The following is a 17,752-nucleotide window of genomic DNA, read 5'->3' on the forward strand; positions in this document are numbered from 1 at the left end:
ACATGATAATGCATGATATACAAGCTTCATCCCCACCTATAACTGTCTTGTACCATAATTCAATCTAGATACATTGCCTAGGATGTTTACGCCTGGAACGTGTTTGTGATGAGTCCTACCCCATTTTTTCTTGCCTATTCCTGATGCTTCTTCTCATTCTTCAGTGTCCTCTGCTGTTTTGGGGCTCTGTCTTAGAGCGCCTCTCCTATTTCATTAGTGTTAACAGTTCTTCAGAGTCTTACACTTTGTTTAACCATGTTTACATTAGAAATTTTTAAAAAAACTTTAAAATCTTTAAGCAAACAAATACTTCAAAAAAGTGGGAAAGTCACCAATTAAATAAGAATCCAGAAAAAAAGCAGGGTTCTTATAAACACTTCTTTGAACTGTTTTAAGCTGGAAATAAGTGTTGTAGAAACATCTCAATTTCATTTTAAGAATATAAAGTCAACAGATGCTTAGAACTGTAAGTGCTTCCTTTGAAGACTCACTCTCCACGTGTAGCCCGTCTGTATACTAACAGTCATGGCGATTCCTTGATGCTTGTGCATTCATTGTTGGGAGTGATAGCATGGACTCTTACCTGAGCCTCAGGGGTTTTTTCTCGTCTATTACTGGGAATAATAAGACCTATCTTGTAAGTCTGTTGTGAAGATTAAAAAAGATCATATATATACAACACAGCGCTAGGCTCAATAAATTATTGCTCTCAATTAGCCATGGTTACGTAAGACATTTTACCCCTGTTTGGAGTACAAATTGACGCGATTAAAAAGTCAACTTCTGGGATTTCTCTGGGAGTTCCAGGCTTCCACTGCTTGGGGTGTGGGTTTGATCCCTGGTCTCAGAGCTGAGATCCTATGTGTCACATGGCGTGGACACATGTAAAAAAAATAATAAATCAGCTTCTGACCACCACAAACCCTCTTTCCTAACTGCCTCCCAAAGGGGCTGATGGTGTAACAGATGGCGGCCAATCTGAAGGAGGCAAAACACACAGAGCCTCACCAGAGCCCCGTGCCAATGCTCCACCAGCTGTTTCTTGTTCCTCTTCTCCCTTAACCCAGGAAACTAATACAGACAGGAAAATCCCACCTGTCCCTGCACCATGAAAGGGGGAGAAATAACCATGTCTCCTCATCTCCTTCATTCTCTCTCTGTCTCCTTTGCTTCATCTATCTACACAGAGCTCATCACAGTCCATTGCTTGCTGCTCTTTCTGCTTGTTTTTTGTCTTTGCCCTGAGCTCCACAGGGCAGGGGTTTTCATTCCTGGTATCTGCTGTATCCCTGCTGCCTAGAACTATGCCGGCCACCCAGGAGATGCTCAGGAAATATCTGTTGAACTTAAGAACACATGAAAGGATGAAATAGGCAGGAGCCCTGGGAATTGTCTAATGTAATTTTTTCTTATAATGATAAAACTGAGAGGAAAACTAAGAGGACTTGGGGAGAGGAATCAATAAAGGAATAGAGGGTCAGGAAGAGCAGAGCTGTTCGTCTCATGGACAAGAGGTCAAGGTAAGGACAGAAAGATGGACTGGGGCCTGAGTGTGAAAGCCCTTGCACCTGGGTCAAGAATTTGGCTGTGTCCTGAAGCAGTGGAAAGCCAATGGGTTTATTTAAAGCAGAGGGGTGACAGAGATTGTTTTTAAGGAATTGCTTGGAAGCAGTGGCCATGCTGGATCAAGAGATGAGAGAAGAGTGGCAGAAAGTGGATATAAGAGATACCAATGGCCTGGGGGGAAGTTGCCCCTTTCTGAAGTGTGTGGACAGCAGAAGAAATGGAAGGTGGTGGAGAGGGGAGTCAGCTGCAGCTGGGAGCGGCCTAGCATGATTCCCAGGGTTCTACCACTGGGACCGAGTAGCTGGTACTGGACAGCATAAGAGATGGAGCAAGTTTGAGGTGGTACATACACATTTAGGGCACCCATGGAACATTTGAGTGATGTCCAACATGGGTTGGACAGACAGGTATGGAACTCAGGAGCAAGGGGAAAGCTAAGGACCTAGCACTGGGAGACACTGCCAGAGACGAAGGTGGAAGAGGTCTCATCTAGAGGTCTCATCTAGAGCCCACTCTGGTTGGGCATAGATAGAAAGAAAGGAAGTCCAAGGATAGACCTCTCGGGAACAGGAAGTAGAGATATCTACATGAGAGCATGCTGTGTCTCCAAGCTTGACCACAAGCAAGTTCAAAATGCTTGTGGCTCTTTAGAGAAGGACTATCCTTTGGTATTAACTGCTGATATTTTTAATAATTCTGTTCTATTTGTCTTTTACCAAGCTTATCAATAATGAACAAACATTACTAATGTGGATAAGTTAATAGACTCTACACTAAAAGAAAGATAATTATAACAAGTCTCCATCATCCAAAATAAACACAGGAAATAGGAGTGACGGGCACTAACTTGGATCCAGAACACAAACAGGGTTTCCTGTTAGTGCAAGAGAGTAACACAAAGAGCCTACAATGTCTAAAAATAGCCTTCAGCCTGGATGGATGGTATGGTCCAAGGGCCACCTAGTTCTGTCCTGACCAGCATGAAAAAAAAAATCACTGGTTCTTTCTGGAAACCTACCTGAGCCCTTTTGTGGTTCTGCAACCACCAGTCACTTGCTAACAACCTCTTGTTATAAGTCTCATGTATGAAGCACATGAGTTAGGGCTCTTGTTGTCAGAAGTGGGGATCTGGGGTTTGGTTGCAGAACTCTTCAACAAGGAGGGCTGCAGAAAGGTGGGAGGAGGAACTGTGTCTCTCTGTCGAGGCGCCCCTCATATCTGAGCTGTGACGCATGTTTGATGTAATTCCTTCTTCCCACCACTTGCTGACCTTTCAACAATGAGTTCAGGAGTCAATGTTTCTGGTAAGCTGCCCTGGTCGCTACACAGCTACTCCCACCCCTGCCCACCATCCAAACACCCAGATGCCACATTGGAGCATCTTGTCTAAAACCCTGTTTATTCTGTCTCCAAATGTCTATGCCTGGAATGTAATTTGTTCTGTAACCATCTGTTTTTCTAACTTTCTCCATTACCAGACACAAGTTCCTTGGAACAGAGGATTCACCTCTGTCATCTTTGTTGAAATAGCACCCAGCAGGTCCAGAGCTCAGGACCAGTGACACAGGCCAACCTGCTCATTGCCAGATGGCAGTCTGGGGACCACTGCCCCACGCAGGTGACCTGGCCTTGACCCCTGCCATTGACCTGACTCAACTCTCTGCATCCGAGTATCTTCCTTGTCAGTCTCCTCAACCTCTCTTGAATCTGAGGACCAGAGCAAGCAGAACACAGGAGAGGAGGAAACTGGAAAGTCTCCCCCAAGGCCAGGAGGCACAAGATCCAAGAGGAAGTGACAGGCAGGCATGAACCTGTGGTGGACAACCACCACACATGACAGAGAGAGGCCACGGGAACCAGCCTGAGAAGGACCACAAAGTCCAACTTCTGCCCTTTAAGAGGCTGCTGACCTTCCTTCCACTTGGAGAGCTGGTGGCGGGGGTGGTGAGCGTGGGTTTCTTTATTGGTTCACAGCCTAGACGTGTAGCAGTTCTTACAGCCAAGTTCAACCAGTGAGAGAGGAGTGCCCTCACCCAGTTATCCTGTTAGAGAAAAGCAGTGTGGAGATAAGCTCTTCCATAGCAAGACTCCATTTCCAAAGGGTATTTCTAGCCACCATCTTGTTGGTGCTACTAGAATGTGAAATGCTATGACTCTTAATTTTTGATTATAGAAAATTTCAAACACAAAAGCAGAAAGTAGACTGTAATAGCCACCTCAAACCCAGACCCCTCCTTCAACAATTATCAACACTTTGCCAATCCTGTTTCATTTGTCTTTACTCCCTTCCTGTTTCTTTTGTATTAGAGTATTCTAAATCAGCTCCCAGAGAACATTATTTTCATGATGCCATGATCACATCCCCCAAAATTTTAAATAATTCTTTCATACCATTTAATAAACAATTGTAGAATAGGTACCCCATTTATTTTACTCCCAAAGACAAAAGTGATTGGCCCAAGGTCACGTGGCCATATGGAAGGGCACCATAGATGGGTTCCTCTGACCTCACAGCCCAACGCACTCCCCACCAGAGCTCCCAAGCCCGAGAAACGCAAGTGGGAAGCAGTCACACAGGCTCAGAGGCAAGATCCAGCTGGTGTGCCTCTCAGTAGGTAAGACACTGCAGCTGCAAGTCTTTGTTCTTTGGGAGACTTGTTTAGATCTTTTCCCAGAATCAACCCAAATGTTGTGCTGGAGACAGAACACACAACCCCCACTGCACGGCCTCTCTGCAGCCATCTGCCTGCGGGGGCTCGTGGAGGCTCACGTTGCCTGTTGGAGCTGGGAGGGGCTCCCTGTGTTCTCTGGATCTGAGAAGAGCATCCAGAAGAGGGATGGGAGATAACGTTCCTACCAACCTCCCCTTGGACAGGAAGGACGGCCAAGCTGGAAGCCTCCCAGGTGATGCTTCAGTGACCCCAGATCCTGTCTCCGGGTCAGGGTCCCCAGATCTGTCTGTATATTCTGTTCTTTGTATGCCTCCTCTGGTTCTTTTTGAACAAGACAACTGTTGGAAAGCTTCTCCCAGACAGCTGATATTCATTAATACAGACAGAAGCCAGAGTGACGGATACATCAGGCTGCACGAGAGGATAGGAAAGGATCCTGGAGAAGCACAAAAGGAAGAAGGCATAGGACAGGGTGAAGGCGGGGTAGTGGGCGCGGGTCGGGGGGTGAGCGCCGCCTGTGACTGGGGACACCGGCCGCTACAAAGTGTGTTTATTTCCATCATCCTGAGTCATCAGCTTCATGGGCTTCCCAGCTGCACGGCGGTGTCACTCCTGATGTTGACAAGTGTCTGGGAGGCAGGAAGCTTTAGAACAGAGAAAAGGACATTTTCAAATAACAACAACAACAACCAACGGCGAAATGGGAACTGGGTCATGGGGCCAAGATTCCATCCTCAGCAGGTCCTGGAACCAAAGGACGTTGCAGAGTGCCAAAAAGCCTTGCTTTTTTCCGATCAAAAGCCCAGAAAGACTTTTTTGTAGATATAAACAAGATTATTCTAAAATTTATATGGAAAGGCAAAGAGAATAGAATAGCTAAAAATAATTTTGAAAAAGAAGAATAAAGTAAAAGGAATCAGTATATGTGGTTTCAAGACTTACTGTGTAGGGTCAGTAATCAAGGCAGTGGTGTCAGTATAAACACATAGATCAGTGGAATAGAGCAGAGAGCCCAGAGATAGGCTCACAGAAATATGCCCAGCTGGTTTTTTCTTAATATTGCTTATATATTTATTTTGTGTAATGTATGTATATGTGTGTATGTGTTTGTTTGTATTTATTTATAAATAAATAAATAGAATTTATGCTGCCACGCAGCATGTGGGATCTTAGTTCCCTAACCAGGGATTAAATCCGAGCCTCCTGCATCCTTGTACTGGAAGGGCGGCGTCTTCACCACTGGACCGACAGGGAAGTTCTCCAGTTGATTTTTTATAAAGATGCAACAACTGGTGGTCAATGGGGGAAAGATAAACTTTTTGACGAATCGTGCTAGAAACATGGGGTATCCGGAAGTAAAAAAGATGAACCTCAACCTAAGTCTTGAGCTTAAAAAAAAAAAAAAATCGACTCCAGAAAGATAATGGACTTAAGTGTAAAGCATAAAACTGAATTTTATTAAACATGGGAATTTTAAAATCTTTTCAAAAACATAGGAGAAATCTTTGGGATCTAGGGCGGGGCAAAGAGTCCACAGACTTACCAGTCAAAGCATGATCCACAAAAGATAAGAAAGTGGATGAGCTAGACTTTAACAATAGATTCTTTTGTTCTTTGAGACACTGCAAGAGGAAGAAAAAACAAGCTCTGTGGAAAAAATATTTGCAGACCACATATCCAACAAAGGCCTCATATCTAGAACATACAGAGAGAACTCTCAAAACTTAGCAGTTTCAAACAAAAAACTGAATTAGAAAATGGGCAAAAAATACAAAGAGATATTTTACCAAAGAGCATACACGGATGGAAAATAAATACATGGAAAGATATTCAACATCATTAGCCATCAGGGATTAACCATTCTGGTAGAATTAATGTGCTGAGTCACTCAGTTTTGTCCGACTCTTTGCAACCCCATAGACTGTAGCCTGCCAGACTCCTTTGTACATGGGATTTTTCCAGGATACTGGAGTGGGTTGCCATTTTCTCTTCCAGGGGATCTTTCTGACCCAGAGATCAAACCCGCATCTCCCACATCTCCTGCATTGCAGGCAGATTCTTTACCACTGAGCCACCAGCATAGAATTAAAGGTGTTGCCTAATAACCTAGTGGTTCTCAACCATGGCAGCAATGTTAGAACCATGCGGGGTGCGGGGGAGGGCAGGGGACAGGTGAAAAACTTTGACCCTTAGGGGGTTTATCCTCCTCCCTCAACCAGGATTCTAATCTATTTAGTCTGCAGTGATACAGTCCCAAGTATCAGTATCTTTAAGATAATTTTAAAATTGAATTTCAAAAATACACAGAGGTAAAGAGAAACATGTAGCAAACTCCCTTATACCCACTGGGCTCAATAATTATCAATATTTCCCCCAATCTTATTGTATCTTTTGCCCTCTCCATCTTCTTTTGTTATTATTGTTAAAAGTATTTTAAAGCAAATTCTAGGTATGATACGATTTTGACCCTAAGCTTTGTGTGTGTGTGTGTGTATACTGTTACATTAATAATCATTCCTTAATAATATCATCTCACGCTGGTGTTGAGAGGGAGGGTCTCCAGTCTCTGACTTCTGCGGGCATGCTCTTCCCCAAGGGCTGGGTGTCAGGAAATGTGGCTTCAGGAATTGGCTGTAGGGCTGAAGTGCTAGTCCCTCAACACCCATTCACCTTATTTTTTGAATTGAAAATAATGTTAGCATTACTTTTATCTAGGATACTCTATGGAACAGGGCATTAAAATTGTCCCACTAGCTACCATGTCCAGGCTGCTCCATTTTATTCAATGTCTAGCGGTTTCCTAGTAAAAATATGTCCCACAAAGAACTCAATAGTGTTATTCTTGGCTAGAAAATTCATCAATTCTGTGGCCCTGTGAATTCAGGCATCCTCTGAATGTGCTTCAAGTCTAATTCCTGACTCCTGGAAGGCCATTGTGAATTAAGAACCGGATAAATCTAAGCAAAAGGTCACACTACACTATCAAAGCGAAGTGCCTTGTCTTGCACCACTAGTCCAAGTGGAAACTAAAAATGAGAAAATGACATGGAAGTTTTCCAACAATTCCATCCCTCTGCAAAAACCTCTGTGCTATTCACCTCCAGGGATTTTACAGTTGACCACTTTCAGGAGTTTCTTGGCAAACACCCCTGTGTCCTTCTTCCAGGGTCCTCTCCAGTGGGACCCTACTTTGGGAGAGTTGTTTTGCCTTTTTTCTATCAGATTTTGTCTCCAAATGTTAGCTGAGTTAAAATACTGACTCTTTGTTAAATATAAAAATATGTCCTCAGTTTCGAAGTCAGTCCCCTTAAAATACTTACTGACTGCAAAGAAGAAAAAAAGGGCCTGAAAGACATCACCTCATCAAGGGATAAAAGTGAGGGTCTCCAGTAACAAGACAAACTGAAATCGACCACTGATCGGAGGCATTGAGAAAGACACAGCATCACTTTGGTGATGCTCTTGCCAAATACACAGAACCCGAATTTCATCATGAGAGAACATCAGGCAAAACAGACTGAGAGCCATTCTATAAACTACCTGGCCTGTCATCTTCAAAGATGTCAAGTCATGAGACTCAAGGAAAGCCTAGGGAATGTTCCAGATGGAAGGAGACCAAAGAGACATGATGACAGAAAGTAACATGTGATTGCAAACTGGCTTCTTTGCTATTAAAAAAAAAAAATTAGGATAAGTGTGAAACTTCAATAGGTCTGAGGACTGGGTAGCAGTGGCACACTACTGTAAATTTCCTGGTTGCACGGTTGTACAATGGTTATGGAGGAAAATGTCCTTGTTTCTATTCATGGGGGACAGGGCGTCAGATTAGAAACTTACTCTCAAATAATCTAAGGGGAACAAATTATTTGTATTCTACTTGTTAACTTTCTTTAGGTGGGTGATTGTTTCAAAATCTGAAATACACTCACATAGATTTTTTTTAAAGTAAGCCTTGCGTATTCGAGAGATAGAAATAGGATTGTGTGTGTGTGTGTGTGTGTGTGTGTTTGTTTTTACTGGGTTTGACTATCCTAGAAAAAAGTCTTCTTTGTTAAAGTATCTTTCTCACAGGTAGCTGTAGACACTGCTCTAGGCTTAATGCACCATCTTCAAAGGATGAGGTCAGCTTTGAAATTAAGCCAACAAAATGTAAAGAACACCCAAGGCTGCTGGAATTATCAGCCTGGGCTGATAAAAGGAAATGTCATATAGATCGTATTAATTATTTCAAACCAGGGCCTGGTTCTGAGACCACAAAATACGTGGTGTCTCTACTCTCTACTCTTGCGCTGGATTGTTAGAATCTACTCACTACAGAAAGTCCTTTTCACTTAACACAGTTCTCCCAGGAGGGAGGGAGGGAGGGAGGGAGATGTCTGTGTTCCTTTGAAACGGCCCTTCACAACAAAGCACCACCTTTTCCTAATAAGGCCGTCCACACTCTCAGACAGAATTAGCCACGCAGTGTAGTTCAAGTTCTCAATGCATGCAAAGTCAGACAGCAAGCAAAACATCTATTTATATGCTTTGTGATAATGATGTTGATCTATTATTCAATCATTTCTACATCTTACCAAAAAATGCAGTGCTCTTGGGCACGGCCCTGACTGCATCATTTCTGGCCAAACATGGGGGGGCTTGACTGTCATCACAAAGCTGCCTCAAGTTAGGGCTTGGCTTCCAACTCTGCCTTCTTCTTCTTTTTTTTTTTTTTTTTTTACCATTTTGAAGCTGAATAGAATAACTAGTTAATGAGTGAGGCATAGTCTGGAGGTGGTGGTAGCAAAGAATGAATTTCGTTTGGCCAGAGGCCTGGAACTCGGTCTCTTGCCTCCTGAGAGCGGCTTCTTATTATGCTCAGGGTGCACTCCATCTCTGGTTTGTTCCAGACTAAATGGAGAATGGAATTTGCCCCAGTACAAACAGAACCCAGATCGACAATAAAACCAGGGCCAGGTCTGCGGCTAATACATGGGAGCGCTATTGTCAAAAGTCTTTCTGGAGGAGAAGGAAAAAGCCAGTGTCACTGTTGAGACATGTGAAAACCAGGGGAGGTTCTAGGCTGTAAATTCACCCCTTCCCCTCCTGCCTTACACAGGGAACGTGGGAGGAGATAGATGTCCAGACCTGCGTCCCGTGGTTGGGGCTGGGGCTTTGTGACAGGGCTGGAGGAACTCTCCAGGGACAACTCTCAGGGGGAAGGCCTGCAGCAGAAGAGATGAGGAGTGGCTGAGGACAAAGAGAGAGAAAAGCCCCTGAGAGCAGTGCTACAGGGAAGTCTGCAGAGGGGCTACTGGGAGGATTTGCGGGAGACTCTGGATCTGAAGATTCTAGGTGAAGGATGCTTGTTTTTTCCTTTCTTTAAAAGAGACAGGTGGGGCTTCCCTGGTGGTCCAGTGGTTAAGAATCTGCCCTGTGAGGCTAGGGCCTCTGAGATCCTGCTATCATGGAGTGACAGGGAAAGCTGATCCAGGCACCAAGGACCCCTGCGTTCCAGCTACAGTTTTGAGATTAAGCACTTGCTAGTGGGACCACCAGAGAAGGCAATGGCACCCCACTCCAGTACTCTTGCCTGGAAAATCCCATTCACGGAGGAGCCTGGTAGGCTGCAGTCCATGGGGTCGCTAGGAGTCCGACACGACTGAGCGACTTCATTTTCACTTTTCACTTTCATGCACTGGAGAAGGAAATGACAACCCACTCGTGTTCTTGCCTGGAGAATCCCAGGGACGGGGGAGCCTGTTGGGCTGCCGTCTATGGGGTCGCACAGAGTTGGACACGACTGGAGCGACTTAGCAGCAGCAGCAGCAGCAGTGGGACCACAGGAAGGAGCCTGTGAGTTGTACAGGGTTCTTCTTGGATCCACCCTTTACGACTCTGGTTTTGGTGAAGACTCAGCGTGGCAAACAGGAGCTGATGTTCCTCCAGGAACCCCACTTGAGAACCACATTTCTCTGCTGACAGCACTGGTTCACAGAACACAGTGGATGCTGTAGGAGGGCTAGACTCACCCCTGGCCCTGGCGGTGACTGTTTCATCAAAAGCCTGAAGAGAAAAGACGGGTTCTTCTTCTCTGGGGGGAGATCCAGCTCAAATGACACTTGCTTTGTGATAAAAGTCTAAAATGACAGACAACAGAAACCATGATGATGACAGTGGGAGGCACCTAAGGAACACCGACTGCATGCTGGACCCCTCCCCAAGCACTTCCTGTCTTCACTGCTGCATCCCCTTTACACCTTTTGTCTTCATCTTTACAGGCAAGGAAACCTAGGCCCAAGAAGCTTGGGTCACTTCCGTCAGGACACACAGCCGGCAGGCTGTGGGGCTGTGACTTGAACTCCAACAGGCAATGGCTGTCCAGGCTGTCCACTCAGGGACATCTCTTTTAATGATCTTATCATATAACACCTCTGCTTACATTCTTCAGTGGCTCCAATCACCTAGACTATGAGATAAAATCAATCCCTTTGGCGAGAAGCACCTGGCCTGGCGTAAGCTGCCCTGGCCACCCTGCCGGGACTCACCATACTGTGCCATCCACCTGCATCCAAGCTCCACACGTGAGGAGTTACTCGCGCCTTCTCCCAATGGACCACGCTCCCTCCCTGCCCCACTTCTTTTGCCCGGTAACCAATCCATCACCAAGTCTATCTGGCAAATTCCTGATCAGACTTGATCTTGAACAGGGTGACCCCTTCTAGGAAGACTTTTCCGGTCTCTCCAGGCAGATGAATCCACATTCCTCTTCTACGTTTCTCCACTTCGTCTCCACAATGTGCACATCTCTATGTTGCAGATCTGAGCTCCTGAAGCACAACTGCCTGCTTGCCCTGGTCTGTTTCTCCAGTGAACTGGGACTTCCACTGCATCTTATTTATTTTTGTATTCCCAATGTCTAGCACATGGTGGACTTTCAATAAATATTTGCGGGATTGAATTACATGACTTGGTAACTTTGGATTCATATGTCTTCCCAGGGCAAAATTTAGATCGTAAATCCTTGGAAGGTAAGGACAGTTCCTTCCCTCGAAAACATTCCTCAGTGCTGGGGGCTTTGCTGATGCTAACATACTTAAGTATTTATTAGGTAACTGAATAAACGAACAACTACTTTCAGGGAAAGCTTTAACATGAAATGAGTAAAAGGGAGATCTCTATCCAGCTATCAGGAGATACACCCAATTTTCTGGATCTTATCCACAGAAGTAAACAATGAGGCTGAAAATGGTAGACAGTGAGAAATAAAGAAATTACTTCAGGAACATAAAGCAAGTAAAAGGTCAAGCCGGGAACATATTCATAGCTTTTCATATTCAAGTCTCTTTTCTAGGAAAAGAGACTTGTTAATATAACATTAAATGATATTTTGTTCCATGGGAAATCCATCTCCAAATGTTATTTCCCTCTTGAGGTGGTACAGTTTGCATTAAACAAAACTACTCTAATGTATTAGTATCACTGATGATTCTTTCCACTGAGTACCAAGAAAAAAGTTGCTTCCACCAGTCCATGAACACAAACTCATTTTCTTTATTATGTCTTTGTTTTCTCTTTGTCCAATTAGTTGAAAATGCTTTATAGGTCTACAGGGTACGAGGTGAGGAGATTTCTGAGCATGAGAAAGGCGTTTTCCACAATCTACAGATACAAATCTTGGAAACTTATACTAAACCACAGAAGAAATGTTTAAACAATGACGGGTTCCTTTCTTTTTTTTTTTTTTTTTTAAAGGATTTAAATTTCTTTTCAGCAATTCTAATTTTACCACTTCAAGTCATGTAAAAGGAGGCTCCAGAGTAAAATTGCCTTGTAGACCCCAGCTTGAGCTCATCACTCCCTGGAAGCACTCCACCCTCACAGGTGGCCTTATAATTTAGGTCGGAATTCGTCATCACTGTTGTTTTCAGGTAGAAGCTACCTCTCTGGCCCTTCAATTTACCTCCTATTTACTTCAAAAGATAAAGTCCTTGAGGGGAATAAATGAGCAAATCTAATGTGTATTTAAAATATTCTGTTAATTGTTTCTGTATGTCTTTCTGGAAAGAAGGACATTTTTGGAGGAAGAACAGTTACAAACATTACTGGCAGATAGAAGCCATCTGGAAGAGCATACGAAAATCACAGAGTTTTGATCCTGGCTGGGACTGATGGTCTTGCCCTACTTTTTCAGATGGGGAAACTGAGGCTTCTTAAGGACCTGAAGGAGATCTCAGATGCTGGCTGAGTGGGGCCCTTGGTCCAGGCTTCCAGATGCCTGGTCCTAAAGACCCAGAAAGTCCTCTTGGTGACCATGACTCTGAAGGAAACCGCTGGTCAGGAAAATTCCAACGCTGGGGAGCATTCTCTGATAAAGAAGATGCCAGACAATGAATCTAATGTATAAGTGTGTGAGCTGCTCAGTGGCAGGAAATGGACAGTAGGGAGTCTGGAAGTAAGGCTGGTAACAGGAGAGCACCTGGATTTTTAAAAAAATGACTTTTATAGTTAGTTTGGAACCCTAACTCAAATGATGCTCCTCCCTCCCCTAAAAGGACTAAGGACCCATCTGTAAAAAAAGATGATGTACTCTCTGAGCTTTAGAAATCATAGAAAATAGCCAAAAAAACACACCATTAAATCACAAGGGAATGATGCAAGAGAGATAAGGAATTTTCATACTAGATCCGAATACTGGAAGCTTAACACCATGAAAGGGTTGGAAGTGAATAATGTACAAAAGGGCAGAAAAAGTGAGATACCTGCTCCAGGTAAGACAGGGAGAGAAGCCCCACCCACCAGGTGTGGGAAGCATGCTGTCAGGATCCCTCTGGAGAATGGACTAGAGCAGTGGCCCCAACCCTTGGGCCACAGACTGGTGGGTGAACAAGTGAAGCTTCATCTGTATTTACAGCCACTCCCCATCCTTTGCATTACCACCTAAGCTCCGCCTCCTGTCAGATCAGTGGCTTCATTCGATTCTCATAGGAGCATGGACCCCACTGTGAACTGCTCATGGCAGGGATCTAGGTTGCATGTTACTTTTGAGAACCACCTGAAACCATCCAACCACTCCAGATGTGGGAAGGAGCCCCACCCACCAGATGTGGGTTCATGGAAAAATTGTCTTCCATGAAATTGGTCCCTGATGCCAAAAAAGATTGGGGACTGCTGGACTACAGGACAATTCAGCTATACCTTTCAAAGTATAAAATGTGTATAGCCTGGGTTCCAGCAATTCAACTGTAAGGGATTTATTCTCTAGATACACTCACAAATACACATTAAGTCATGTAAAAGGTTGTATTACCTTAGTCTTTGTGACTACGTAACAGAAGAATAACCTAAATGTCCATCAGTAGGAACTGGTCACATAAGGAATATTTGTATGAAAGGAACGAGGCAGAAACACATATGAGCTTCTTTGTAAAAGAGTGTGTTAGCCTGTTACTTTCCATGTAAAAAGGAAATGTACTTATGTCCGCATAAACAATGCCCAGAAAGATACATGAAAAGCTGTCGCCTTTGGTTCCCTCGAAGTCTAAGGAAATTGAAACAATCACAACAATAATATCACCTCTCTCTAGACAGGGCTTATGTATGCTGGCACCTACCTATGCACTTTACATGAATTAACAAACTTAATCCTCACAGAGAGTCCCTTGGACTGCAAGGAGATCAAACCAGTCGATCCTAAAGGAAATCAACCCTGAATATTCACTGGAAGGACGGATACCAAACCTGAAGCTCCAATACTTTGGCCACTTAATGTGAAGAGTCAGAACTCACTGGAAAAGACCCTGATGATGGGAAAGATTGAGCATGATAATAGAAGAAGGGGGCGACAGAGGATGAGATGGTTGGATGGCATCATCGACTCAATGGACATTAATTTGAGCAAACTCTGGGAAATAGTGTAGGACAGGAAGCCTGGCATACTGCAGTCCATGGAGTTGCAATGAGTCAGACATGACTTAAGAGGCTGAACAACAACAACAACCATCCTCACAACAGTTCTCTAGATAGATATTAGGGTTCCCATTTTATAGACAAGGAAACTGAGGCACACAGTTTCTGTTACTTGCCTACAGTCAACCAGACTGGCAGGGGAGGAGTTGGGTTTGAACCGAGGCAGTTTGCCTGAAATCTATGCTCTGAATGATTCCACTCTGAAATTTACTTTTCATTGCGCATCCTGTTTAACAGTTAGATTCCCCCCTGCCGTTATTGTACTCATTCATATATGTTTTTCAGTTAAAATTTTTTTTTGAAAAAGAGACTGATTGGTCCCTTCCCCTCTCATTAGAGCCCCAGACCGGCTTTTGGGTAAAAGGCCTATAAGAGGGAGGACACAGTGTTGCGAGTGGGACCAGCTTCAGGAGGAGCTGGGGGGACTGAGGTGTCTGCCGGGGGTGGCGTGGAGAACACGTTCGTGGAGCAGGGGGTGGTGGCAAGCAAATCACTTCTCCATGGGCTTCAGTTCCTTGCTTTAATGACAACCCTCTATCAGTGACAGATTTGCTGTTTCATCCTGCTGCAGAGCTTGCAAATTTGGCCGTACTTAGCTAATGTCATTGACTTTTGACCACTCATCATGTTTTTAACATTCATAAACAATGTGTATTCTCCTGCTGATCTGTGGGAGCATCTGACCTTCCCAGGCCAAGCAACAATTCTGAGGGGGTTGACCCCCAAAGCGATCTCTGCATACTTCAGGTGCAGGGAGAGCGGTGAACTTTGATAAACTAGCCCAAAGTCAGAACAAAGGCAGGAGAGGGTCCCCGGGTGATGTGCGATGTGACCTCACAGGTGGCCAGGCTCCAGGTTCCCCGAGCTGAGAGAAAGCATAGCTTCTTGCTGGCCACCCATCTGCCCAGTGGTTCGATGTATTATAGCACTGACTGCAAAATCTCCTTGAAATTTTACAATAAAATACAAGAAACCTTATGTGTGTACTATGACTTCTGTATATGCATGTCCCCACCCCCAGCATGGCCACCCTGCCCTGCAAGCTTTTGAGAGGATAAGTTCAGGTAGGGGTAGCCTGGGAAGATTACTGAGGAGTGTTCCCAGCCTATTTATTGGTGGGTTGAGGAGGTTAGGGTGGAAAAGGCAAGGATGTCAAGGAGTCCAGCTCATGATGAGTCGGGTGACTGCAGTGGGAACAAGAAGCTTTGAGCAGATGAGTGATGTGATCTGATGTATGTTTTCCGGCTGTTCTGGAGGAAGCACTGTTGGAGGAGGAGTGGAATCAGAGTGAGAGAGATACTTTTATGAGATTCCACAGAAAAGATGTCAGTGTCTACGATGGTGAGAGCTGGGCAAGTGGTGAGCAGTGGTGGGACCCGGGGTCTACTTCGGAGGTAGAGCCCGTAAATTTTGCTGATGTGGGAGAGGGAAGTAAACAGGAATTGAGGATGACTCCCTGGTTTTCATCCTAAGTCAGTGAGCCTTTGGTGGTACTAACTTCAGATCAAGAAGTCTCTGCAAGGCCCTCGAGCATGAAAAACAGATGAGAAAAATGTCAAGAGTTCTGTTTGGGTCTTTTTCAGTTTGAGATGCTTATTTACCATTCAAGAAGAAATGTCAGATATGCAGATGAAATGAGCATAGCTAGACACAAAGATTTGAGAGAGAGACTTAGAATTAGGTATGGCAGGACTGCCCTGGTGGTCCAGTGGTTAGCACTCTGTGGTTTCACTGCTATGGCCTGGGTTCAATCCTTGGTCAGGAACTAAGATCCCGCAAGCCATGTAGCATAGCCAAAAAAAAAAAAAAGAAATCGGCATGGCTTCCTATAACAGAATGTTTCCCAGGTAGCTCAGTGGTAAAGACTCTGCCTGCTAATGCAGGAGACACAAGAGATGTGAATTCGATCCCTGGGTCAGGAAGACTCCCCGGAGGAGGAAATGGCAACACACTTCAGTATCCTTGCCTGGGAAATCCCATGGGCACAGGAGTCTGGTGCGCTGTTGTCCATGGGGTTGCAAAGAATGAGACACAACTGAGCACACAGACCAGAAATCCTGAATATCAGTAGCTTCAACAGAAGAGGCGTATTCCTTGCCCAGCTGGTGGTAATCTGGAGGTAGGCCCCTCAGGGCTGATACAGGGAATGCGCTCCTCATCAAGGACCCGACACCTGTCTTTCTGTCTTTTCTTTATCGTCCCCAGCATGTGGCTGCTGTCCCCAAGGCCATGTCATGGTCCAGCATGAACCAGGGCGCTCTCCTCATGAATTCCACAGTCTGAGAGCAGGAAGAGTAGGGGAAGGTGAGGCTACATGGTCTTCTGTCCATCTCATTCTCTGGAGCTTAACACCATGGCTGCAGGGGGATGCGAGGAGTATAACCTTTTCACGGGTGCATGGCTGCCCTTAATGACATCCCTCACTGGGCTTCCAGATAACGGGAAGAGCCTCTGCTGTAGACTCATCTGCTCACGAATGGGATTGACAGTTGTGACACTGGCAGATGACACAGTCAGGGAGGGGAGGGCCGGATCTGCAGAGAGAACACCGACATGTGGGGGCGGAACCAAGGGCCGCGCAGCTCCGCTGGGCTTGAGCAAGTCTCTCTGTCTCGTCTCCGGGCCTCAGGTTTTGACAGCCACTGCTTTTCCTTCTCTCACTGTCCTACTTGACACAGACACCACCTTGCTGTGTTTTCTGCACTCTTTCAAGGAGCCTTTCTAGAACAAGACTGTGCGTAAACAAATGAACCAGTCTTTGACCGGTCTTCCTTCTGGTAGAATGGAAAGATGAGAGAAGGAGATAAAGAAGAGGTCAGGATGGGGGGCAGGAAGGAAAGGGAGGAGGGGACAGTGGGCTGACTGAGGAGGTTCTTCCTGGAAGGAGCCTCAGGACTTGTCCATTTATGTGTGTTGCCTGGATGTGGTGACAGATTCAGACTCTCAGAGCATCTCTTCATCAGTGGCTTCCTGGGGTCTGTCTGGAGAGATTACCAGACACTTGGTAGGAATTTGATCCTTGACCATGAACAATGATGACGTGGGCATCAATGAGTGAAGGACACTCATATCTTCTCATGACCTGTGACCGGCGGATTGTGTCTCACAGAAGAACCTCTTTAACGACAGACACAGACAAGACTGAGCATCTGAGCACATCAAATTATATAAAGACCCTAGTGATTCCAGCTCCAGCAATGGTCTGTGCTCCAGAGCTTCTCTCCTGAAGGTTCCAAGGTCCGGCATAACCCCACAGGTATGTAATAAGTCAGTAAATACTTGGAAGTCAAAGATGTAGGAAGCAGACAGCTTCATTTGAGACACACAGCACCCTCCTCAAACACCCTCAACACCACCCCTAGTACATTCTGCAAACTAGCAGTCCTGTTTAGATTCCAGGACTCAGGGGGCAGAACGACCCAGTCCAGGGGGCACTAAAGCAAGAATGACCCAAAGGCAGCTGTGACTGAAGCAGCTCGGCTGTCAGAGCTGGAGCCAGAAAGGATGCTGGAATGAAGGAAATTTACCCTTGTTAAGCTTCTTGCTACTTTCTCCCAGGCAAGGAT

General features: G+C 45.1%; 1 long non-coding RNA gene across 1 annotated transcript; it reads right to left on the bottom strand.

Annotated features, from left to right (window-relative positions):
* Window positions 1-4,008: 4,008 nt before the first annotated feature.
* On the bottom strand, window positions 4,009-11,144 carry LOC139186385 (uncharacterized). The gene is made up of 4 exons (XR_011569927.1): window positions 10,766-11,144; window positions 10,250-10,357; window positions 5,782-5,860; window positions 4,009-4,882 (listed from the first exon to the last, which is right to left on the bottom strand). It is a non-coding gene; the product is annotated as an uncharacterized lncRNA (long non-coding RNA).
* Window positions 11,145-17,752: the final 6,608 nt, after the last annotated feature.

Source organism: Bos indicus, chromosome 13 (assembly GCF_029378745.1).
Source record: "Bos indicus isolate NIAB-ARS_2022 breed Sahiwal x Tharparkar chromosome 13, NIAB-ARS_B.indTharparkar_mat_pri_1.0, whole genome shotgun sequence".
NCBI lineage: Eukaryota > Metazoa > Chordata > Mammalia > Artiodactyla > Bovidae > Bos > Bos indicus.